The sequence below is a fragment of the Chelonoidis abingdonii genome, chromosome 8, assembly GCF_003597395.2.
Source record: "Chelonoidis abingdonii isolate Lonesome George chromosome 8, CheloAbing_2.0, whole genome shotgun sequence".
In the NCBI taxonomy this organism is placed as follows: domain Eukaryota; kingdom Metazoa; phylum Chordata; order Testudines; family Testudinidae; genus Chelonoidis; species Chelonoidis abingdonii.
In genome coordinates this window covers 22,070,858-22,080,559 of record NC_133776.1, presented here as the reverse complement: position 1 = coordinate 22,080,559, position 9,702 = coordinate 22,070,858, and positions in this window count along the sequence as shown.

Here is a 9,702-nt window from a genome sequence, read left to right as displayed (position 1 = left end):
GCGACAGATCCATATGCTATTAGAAAAGAGAAGGTGAGTGAAGTAATATCTTTTATTGCACCGACTTCTGTTGGTGAAAGAAAGACCTGGTCTACACTACGCTGTTAAACCGATTTTAACAGCGTTAAATCGATTTAACGCTGCACCTGTCCACACTACACTGCTCTTTATATCAATTTAAAGGGCTCTTTAAATCGATTTCTGTACTCCTACAAAACGAGAGGAGTAACGCTAAAATCGATATTACTATATCGGATTAGGGTTAGTGTGGACGCAAATCGACGTTATTGGCCTCATTATTTTACAGTAGCTACCCACAGTGCACCGCTCCAGAAATCGATGCTAGCCTTGGACCATGGACGCACACCACCGAATTAATGTGCCTAGTGTGGACGCGCACAATCGACTTTATAATATCTGTTTTATAAAATTGGTTTAAGCTAATTTGAATTTATCCTGTAGTGTAGACGTAGCCAAAGGTGCTTACAAAGAGCTCTTATTCAGGTCTGGGAAACTAGTTGGGGTTCTCAACAATTTTTTTTGGTGGCCTCAGAATGTAGCCACCAACTCTCGCTGGTATCCATTCTGATAATTTTTCCTAAAATTCTTAATTTTAGGGAAAAAATAAATATGCACATATACATGTACAAATCATTCTAATTTATTTATGTAAGGGTGTAGTTTTTTAAACTCAATACAAATAATGTATAATTGTCTCTATTCTTTACTGGACTGAAACAGAACAGAAACAAAAATAAAGTGCTTTGCATGTTCATCTTTTGTTATTTCTCTTGCTTGCTTTGGTTGCTTTTTTAAAACTTGCTAGCTAGCAAGTCAGCTGCAATGAAAAGTGATATTTGTATGTTTGTTAATATCATTTTTTCATATCAGCACATACAAATATCACTTTCCACAGCAAATTTACAAAGCCCTGGATGGGGAGGTGGGTAGCAAGGCATATGGGGCTGGAGGAAGAAGTGGGGCCTGGGGCAATGAGCTGGGGGAGGCAGCCGCCCTATTTGGGTGGCTGCAGAAGTAACAGAGGTCATAGAAACTGTTACATCTGTGACCTCCATGACAGACATGGAGCCCTACGCATAGGTGATAAGGTATTTTTTTTTTTCTTTTCTTGTTTTCCTGTGTGAGTTCATTTGGGAGCGTTGTGATTGTCTGGTTTTGCCCACATAGTGACTGTTGGGGTATCTAGTGCACTGGATGGCGTATGATACATATTGTGATATGCATGTGTCAGACATGGGGCTCTTGAAAGGTGGGTTTTGGGGGGCAGGGGTGTTGATACCGTAGCAGTGGAGGTACGTCTGCAGGTTTTTCTTCTGTTCTGGTAGGGTGGTGCCTCTTTGAGCTGGTGTCTCCTAGACTCTAGAGTTTGCTTCTGATGAGGTTGAGGGGTTCTTTGAAGGCTGGAAGAGGGGATTCAAGAAAGATTTCTTTCAGGGAAGGGTCCCCATTGAATATGGAGTTTAGTTGTTCAATGATATCCTGTACAGCTTCCAGTGTGGGGTGGTAGGTGAGAACTAGGGGCGTGCAGTTGGAGGGGGTTTCAAAAGATATTGGCTCATCTACCTTCTCTCATCCTGGGACCAACATGGCTACAACAATAGCTAAGGGTTAATGTTTCTTTTACCTGTAAAGGGTTAACAAAGGGAACCAAACACCTGACCAGAGGACCAATCAGGAAACTGGATTTTTCAAAGTCCAGGAGGAATTTTTGGGTCTGACCTCTTTTTTCTGTCTCTCAGCTTGAGAAGGTTCTGTCTTCTGTCTAGATCTTCTTTTCCAAATTGTAAGTACAGTAGAAAAACAATATAGAGCTTTATGTGTTTTTTATAGTATTACATGATGTTTAATGCTGAATGTTTAATTTATTCTTTTGATAAGTTGTGTTATTCATTTTTCTTTTAAGCACAATGATCTGTATTATTGTATCTTGATAAGAGGAAATTTTGAGTCTTTTCTTTCTTTTTTATATAAAGCTTTCTTTTTAAGACTTGTTGCGTCTTTCTCTTCTGGTAGGCTAGAACGAGGGAGGCGAATTCTCTTTTTTAACTCTTAGGGTAAGCTCTGTCGCAACAGGAATGCGTGAGGAAGAGATAAATCATTTTGTTCTTTTGGTTTGTCTCTGTGGGGAATAGAGAGACATGCTTCTTGGTATTGCTGAGTAAAGAGATGCCCTCAGTAACTCCCACGTTAGCCCAGAGAGGAAAGTCTGGGAGGAGAAGGGAAGGGAAGTAGGTTATTTTCCTTTGTTGTGAGACTCAGAGTCTCTGAGTCTTGGGGTCCCTCCAAGGAAAGTTTGGGGGACCAGAGCAAGGCAGGCGCTGTAATTCCTGTCTGGTGGCAGCGAGATAAGATCCAAGCTGGTAATTAAGCTTGGAGGTTCATGCTAGGCACCCACATTTTGGACGCTAAAGTCCAGATTTGGGAAAGATGCTTATGATAGGGGGTTTCAAAAGATATTGGCTCATCTACCTTTTCTCATCCTGGGACCAACATGGCTACAACAATACATACAACCATATCGCACGTTTTCGTATGAGTATCTCCAACTCCTCGTTTAATACTTTGGCTCCTACTATTAGTATATAGACAATTTAAAAATGTATTCTTTACATACTCATGCTTTGATTCCTCTCATGCATGACCCCATTAGGCTGTTTTCCATATTTGTATGTTGCCCCATTACCACCACGCTCCTATATTGTTTAGAACAGTGTCTCTAAAATGCAGCCACCCAGTGGCTCTTTTTGTGGGCAAAACAGCCTCCTGGGTGGTGACTGGGAATAGGGGGAGCAAAGCAGTGGTCCCCTCCCCTCCCTGTTGATCCTGGATGTACTGCCTTGGAGTTTGCTGGCACCACCAGCTGGGGTGATGTCCTACACTGCCTCTAGAGACACATGGGGCACAATGCTGGAGGAACCTTGGACCACACAGGAGGCAGGAGAGTTCCAAACCCACCTTCCTAAGGGCCCCTACTGCATCCTTGGGCTCCTTCCATTGCCTGCGGCCCCTATTGCCTCCCCTTCTATCCCCCGCCAATCCAGTGCTTCATTTTGTGCTAGGGCTGTGCTCCAGCACCTAATAGTGCAGACTTCACAGCAGACTTACTAGCTAGCATGAAATAAATTGCGATGATTTGGCTTTGTACATGTGCTTAATTTTTTCTAAAATTAAGTACATTAGGATAAGTGTCAGAACAGCCACCAGCAAGAGTTGGTGGCTGCACTCTGAGGCCACCAAAAATGTCCTGGGAACCATTGGTTTAGAGCCCTCCTGACTCTGACTAATCATCCAGGAGATCGGTACCCCAACTACTGACATGGAAGCCATCAGAACAATATAACCCCGTTTTCACAGCATTGCCTCAGTGTTCCACAAAACCAAAACCTTCTCCCCTATACTATTTACCTAATCATCTGTTCACCTCCAGTATCTTTTGCCTTCTTTCTTCTCTCACTCAATGGATAAGCAGGATTTCCAAGAGGATCATCTGGATATTCCTCTCCTTCAGCTCTCTTCCCAGATTGCCAGTCTTCCAGGAACAGTGGAATACTGTAAAGTCCTTCTGTGGTTCCTTGCTGTTTTCCTTTATTTTGAATAACCTAAATACTCTTGTCTTGTGAGGGGATTACCCTCACTATTCAGTCTAGTAGTTGAAATGCTAACTTGCTGTCTTGCTCTTTAAAGTGGTAAAGAGGCTTTACTTGATTGTATGGACAGTTTATATTAAGATGAAAATATGGTGTTAAACTTCAGTTGGTTAGAATGTGATACTTGGAGAGTTTTTATTTTTTTAAAGATCATACTTGCAGATTTGCAGCCCTTCACTAGGGCTATGTCTACAATACACACTTTTAGCAGTACAGCTGTGATGCTACAGCCAGGCTGCTAAAAAGCATGCAGTGTAGCTGCTGTTTGTCAGCAAGAGAGCTCTCCTGCCAACAGACTTCAACCCCACTGAGCCTCATTAGTGTTGTCAGCAGGAGAGTGGTCCTGCTGACAAAGCACTGTTCACAACTGTGCTTGTCATCAACAAAACTTGTCCTCTGCAGGGGTGTTTTTTAACGTCTCTGGATGACAAAAGTTTTGTCATCCAGCTTGCCAGCGTAGACAAACCCTAGGATTTACCATTGGAGGTAGCGTCATCTAATAGACAGTAACCTGGATTGGGAGTTGGGACATGTGGTTCCTTTTCCTAGCTCTGCCACTGACCTGCCATATGACCTTAGGCAACTCACTTCACCTCTGTGTGCTCCTGTTCCTTCTCTTAGGTTATGCCTACACAATGAGCTAGAGGTGTTATACTCAAGCTAGCTTGAGTATAAATAGCAGTGTAGCTAAGGTAGTATGGGTGTTGGCTGAGCTGTGCTGCTTGAAACAGATTGAATACCTGAAACCCCTGTTTTGCAGTGTAGACTTAGCCTGTCACTGTTGTCTGTTTAGAATGTAAGCTCTTTGGGACAGACTGTTACTAATCAGAACAGTACCATGCACAATAGGACTCTGATCTCAGTGCTTCTAGGCACTATTGTAATGCAAAAATAAATAAAACCACAATGGTTCTCAACTTTTCCATGTTGACCCCAGGTTACAATTTTAAAGTGTTTCAGGACCTACATCTAGCCATATTGGTAAGGAAGGCAATTATGCCCTTCAACACCTGTTCTGACCTTTTGTGTGGGTTGAGAACCTGTGACTTAGAGGGACTTAAAGAAAAGTGAATGATGCATAATACAGTTTAGCAGCATGACAGAAAAATTATGTCTGATAGGACTAGTTTAATTTTTTGTCTTGTTTTTAACATCCATTATGTGGAGCTGTGTGACTCAGACACTAGAACTAGCAGGACAAGTTATTCCTAATGATTAAATATCTGTTTAAAGAAAATGAGTGCACAAGCAGTAAAATCAGTGTAAACAAGGGTTAGACAGTTAACAGGAACACAGGAGGGCATAAATAGAAATGTTACAAGCACACATACATTGATTTAATAAGGGCTCAGTGGCTATCTTATAACAACCCTGTACAGTATTTATGCTTTCTATTCTCTCCATTTTAGTGCCTATGCTATTGATGTTTTACATTTGCAGATAACCTGGAGGCTCTTAGCTTGGAAGCTAAACAATGCTGAGCCTGCAAACACTTCAGCACAAGTGTAGTTTTACTTGTGAGTAGTCCTGTTGACTTCAATAGGATTACTCGGGTGACTCAAACTGTCTATATCTACATTACAAGGTAAGTGCCAGAGGTCCCCAGATACCAGAGCACATGCTTGAAGGCAGCGTGACTCTTCACGTGTTTAAGTGCTTTGTGGGATAGCGGACATACATTGTAGAAACTAAATGTAGTTCTACAGATTTCAGAATGTTTCCAAAGGGTATCCCAGACTCCCAGCCCACTTCCAGTCTAGTTTGAGCATCACTTGGTTATCATTGGCTAAGAAATCAAAGTATATGAGAGAGAGCTTGGATTACCACAGCCTCCAAAATAGCCATGGCAAAACTTCTGCTGAAAAGATGAGATTTATGTAACCCTTTTGCCAACTGCTAAATGACAGCAAGAAGGGCCAGGTTCAATATATCTAGGGTCCCTAATGGAAAAAAATAAAGGTCTAGCTGCCACCCAGAAACCTAGGAAAATTAAAAGCGCCTTTCCTGGGTGCCCTGAACAGACAGAACTTTCCCATCAGAAGCACTCTAAGACTGTGTACAAACAATGAAATCATTATTAAGCATTATTAAGTTAGAGGGAAGCAGCCATAAACTTGAGGAAACCAGGCAGCAGAATAGATATTAAGATAGAGTAAAATACCTTCTAGGTTTCAGAGTAGCAGCCATATTAGTCTGTATCCTCAAAAAGATCAGGTTTACTTGTGGCACCTTAGAGACTAACAAATTTATTTGAGCATAAGCTTTTGTGGGATGAAGTGGGCTGTAGCCCACAAAAGTTTATGCTCAAATAAATTTTAGTCTCTAAGGTGCCACAAGTACTCCTGTTTTTACCTTCTAGTAACTTTGGTAGTAACTCCATCTAATTCCCTTCCCACTCAGCAATGAGAATGTCCCTTGATGACACTACCTCACCAAACCCCACTCATATTTTGGATCAATGAGTAGCTCTTTGCTGGTCTGTCTCCAGCTCCAAGGGAGCTACTTGCTGGTCCCACCAGGAAGCACCACCATCCAGCTGAGCAATTGAGCTTTATTAATGTGGCGGGTAGGCAGAGCCTTGCAGAGTCCACTCAGCTCCTGTACTGTGCACCATTTCTTGCAGCAAAGTTCTCATGGGCAAGAAACGAGGCATGCTTAGGACCCCTGAGCAGAATCCTGGCTGTTTGGAAACAGACTTCTTACTTTGTAATCAGAAGTGTATCTCTCATTCTCTGGGAACCCATTACTTCCCAAAATTCAGTTTCCAGTTATGGTGACTCCCCAAATGTCACTAGAGGATTGCAGATAACTAGCCTATACAAATAAAGCTGTGTAAGGCAGTACTTTTCTTTTTTCATTAATGGATGGTGTTAAGAGCACTTTCCCTCTGAAGTTTCTGGTCACAGGGCTTACACTTATAAAAATGAAGTGTTAACATCTGGTGTGTGAAAAAGTTAAATCTGCTTTGATGTATACAAAACGCACCACCAATTCATGGTTTGCCAAGTGATATTTTGTTGCCATGCAGGAGACAAGTTAACTCATTGGCCAGTAGCAGCTCCTGTTGAGGGAGTGAGTGCTTGTGCGGCTCACCAGTGACTCCTCCTTTAACATTGGCATCCTATAGCACTGACAAGCTAGAAACTCCTATCCAATTTAAATGGGTTGTAGAAATGGTATACAGCTGTAACATGGGACTTTTATGGTAAAGCTGTGAAGGTAAAATTAGAGTTAACTGGAAAGTTTCTCAGTTTTATAGATGACTTCTCATTCTCGCTGTAGAAAGGAACAGATTCATGTAAAGTTAATAAATGAGTGTCCTTGAAAAGATTAAAGAGATTAAAATGTACACAAGTTAGTGGGCCTTTGTTTCATATCTTTATATAAATTCCCCAGAGACATTTGATTACCACAGTCTTAAATGTTGACTTGACTATTCAAAACTAGTTTTCTACTTTTTATTCTATAGAATTAGTGAAACTAGGACTAGGGAGTTCCAAAGAGGATGGAGCTTGGCTGTTCTCAGTGGTGGCAGATGACAGAACAAGGAGTAATGGTCTCAAGTTGCAGTGGAGGAGATTTAGGTTGGATATTAGGAAAAAAATTTCACTAGGAGGGTGGTGAAGCACTGGAATGGTTACCTAGGGAGGTGATGGAATCTCCTTCCTTAGAATTTTTTTTAAGGTCAGGCTTGATAAAGCCTTGGCTGGGATGATTTAATTGGGAATTGGTCCTGCTTTGAGCAAGGAGTTGGACCAGATGACCTTGTGAGGTCCCTTCCAACCCTGATATTATATGATTCTAGGACAGATGTAGTAAAATATCTGAATAAAGAATCAGTTTAAGATCCACATATAAGGGAAAATACTGAACTTTTGTTACATTCAGTTGAAGAGAAAAAGCAACACTACAGATTATATTGGTAGTGCAGACATGCAGAGGACTTGTTGAAAGTTGTTGGTAGAAAATTTATGAAGATAAAGAAAACCCTTCTCAAATTCTCATTCACACTGAGTCTTATCTTCATTACAAGAATAAAATACGAAGGAAGCCTCCCTTCTCTGTAAAATGTTAGTAATTATTATCAATGGACAGCACTGACTTTTGCTGAGGAAAACTCTTTGAAAACTATTGAGCTGACACACTAGAGAGGTGCAAACTGTCCCATCTTTTAAGCAATAATTAATATAGGGATGTAGTATATTCTACGAAGAGTTTTATTTTGCTTTTTTTCTTTTCAGAAACATAAAGACATAAGTAGGATTTAAAATAAGCACACAAAGAATCCAAGTTTGGCAGATTTAGGGTATTTCAATGAATGATTTTCCAGCTTCTAAGCCTTCATTTGAAAAAAAAAAACCCAAAAAACTTTCTGCTTGTGAAGACTGCTTGCAAAGTGCAGACTAATGCAGTACAGTATAACTAATATAGTAGAGTATCTTCACTGCAGAATAAATACAGTATATCAACCATCAATTATCCAAAAGCCCCTGTCATTTACATGATCAGAGGTATGGCCTGGACAATGGAAGTTTTCAACTGGCTCATCTCAGTGAGGAAAAGGGAGTGGCAGGAAAAGGACATGAGCTAGATTAAGCCTTATACACCTAAGGGCTTCTGCATAGAAATTTGTACCAGGTAGAGTAGTAGGGAGGAGGGAAGAGTGCTCCAGGCAGCTTCAACTTCTCTTCCTGGTTCCTCCTATCATCCCTTCTGACCTTAGCAGGCCTTAGCCCAGGCCACAGGGATACAGGCTCTGCAGGCTGTAAATAGAGTCCAAAGCCTTGATTATCCAAAGTTTGCATTGTCTTGCCTTTCTGAGTCTGCCTCCAGAAGGACTAACAAGCATCAGACGGAAGTGTGAACTCCTTAATTTGTCTCAGAATGGCATCAACTTTGAAACCTTATTACTATTTAAATGACTATTTCGGAAACATCCTGCTAATGTGCTTATTTATGGTAGCTATCTGAACCAGTAATGCCCTGATGGTGATTTAATTAAGAAAGCAGTTCTCAAACATTTTCATAGGGTGAGCCATGCCATAATAGTGACTCATGGACCACTTACACACTCATTCCTAATTGCACAGATCATCTCCCTTCCCATTTGTGATGGTTTAGCAATCCTGTACCTGAAATGGTAAGATTAGCAAAATATTTAGTAATTTCAGACTGTCTTTAAAGTGATTTTTTCTCCCTCATCCTCTTCTTTTGCAAAAAGTTAATCTCACTATTTTTGCAGAAATAGAGGTGGGGTCAGAAGGTGACTAAGAGGGAAAATATTAATAATCTTATCCATTTGACAAGAGAGAAACAATTGGGACTATTTAGAAAGGAGAGGAATCAGAAGTGACATGATAGAGCAATACTAAATTATACATAAAATAGACAAAGCACATGTGAACAAGTGATATCCAATGGAATTTAAAGGCAAAAAAAAAAGTTCTAAAAGGAAATACATTTTAATATTGCATATAATTAACCTGTGGAACTCAATACCAGAAGATATCAAGACCAACTACTTGGCAGGATTCAGAAAAAAAAGTGTACATTTGTATGGCTAACAAGAGCCACATTTATATTGGGATGAAAATTATTTTGTGGCCACTTCATTTCAGCTGAAAAATCTGGAGCACAATTCTCCAGCAAGGGATAGATTCTGTGTCAGATTCTTCGACCGCAGAATTATGGAATGAATGGGACTTGGAGCTTTAGTCTGAGGCTTGATTCATGTTAAAGTACTTTGGGGTTGTCTGAGGACTATTATATAAGGGCAAAGTATTATCATAGACCTTTTTCAGGTGATAGAAAGAGGCCTATGCAGGATTGTTCCCTTGTGGTAAACGTCTGTCCCAAATCTGGACCTTAGCGTACAAAATCTGGGTGCTTACTGTGAACCTCCCCAAGCTTATACCCAGCTTGGATCTTATTTCGCTGCCACCAGCCGAAGTTTTCCAGGGTTTCGGCCCCCTCGGGTTCCCCAAACCTTTCCTTGGGGGACCCCTCCAAGACCCAGAGCCCCTGGGTCTCCTCT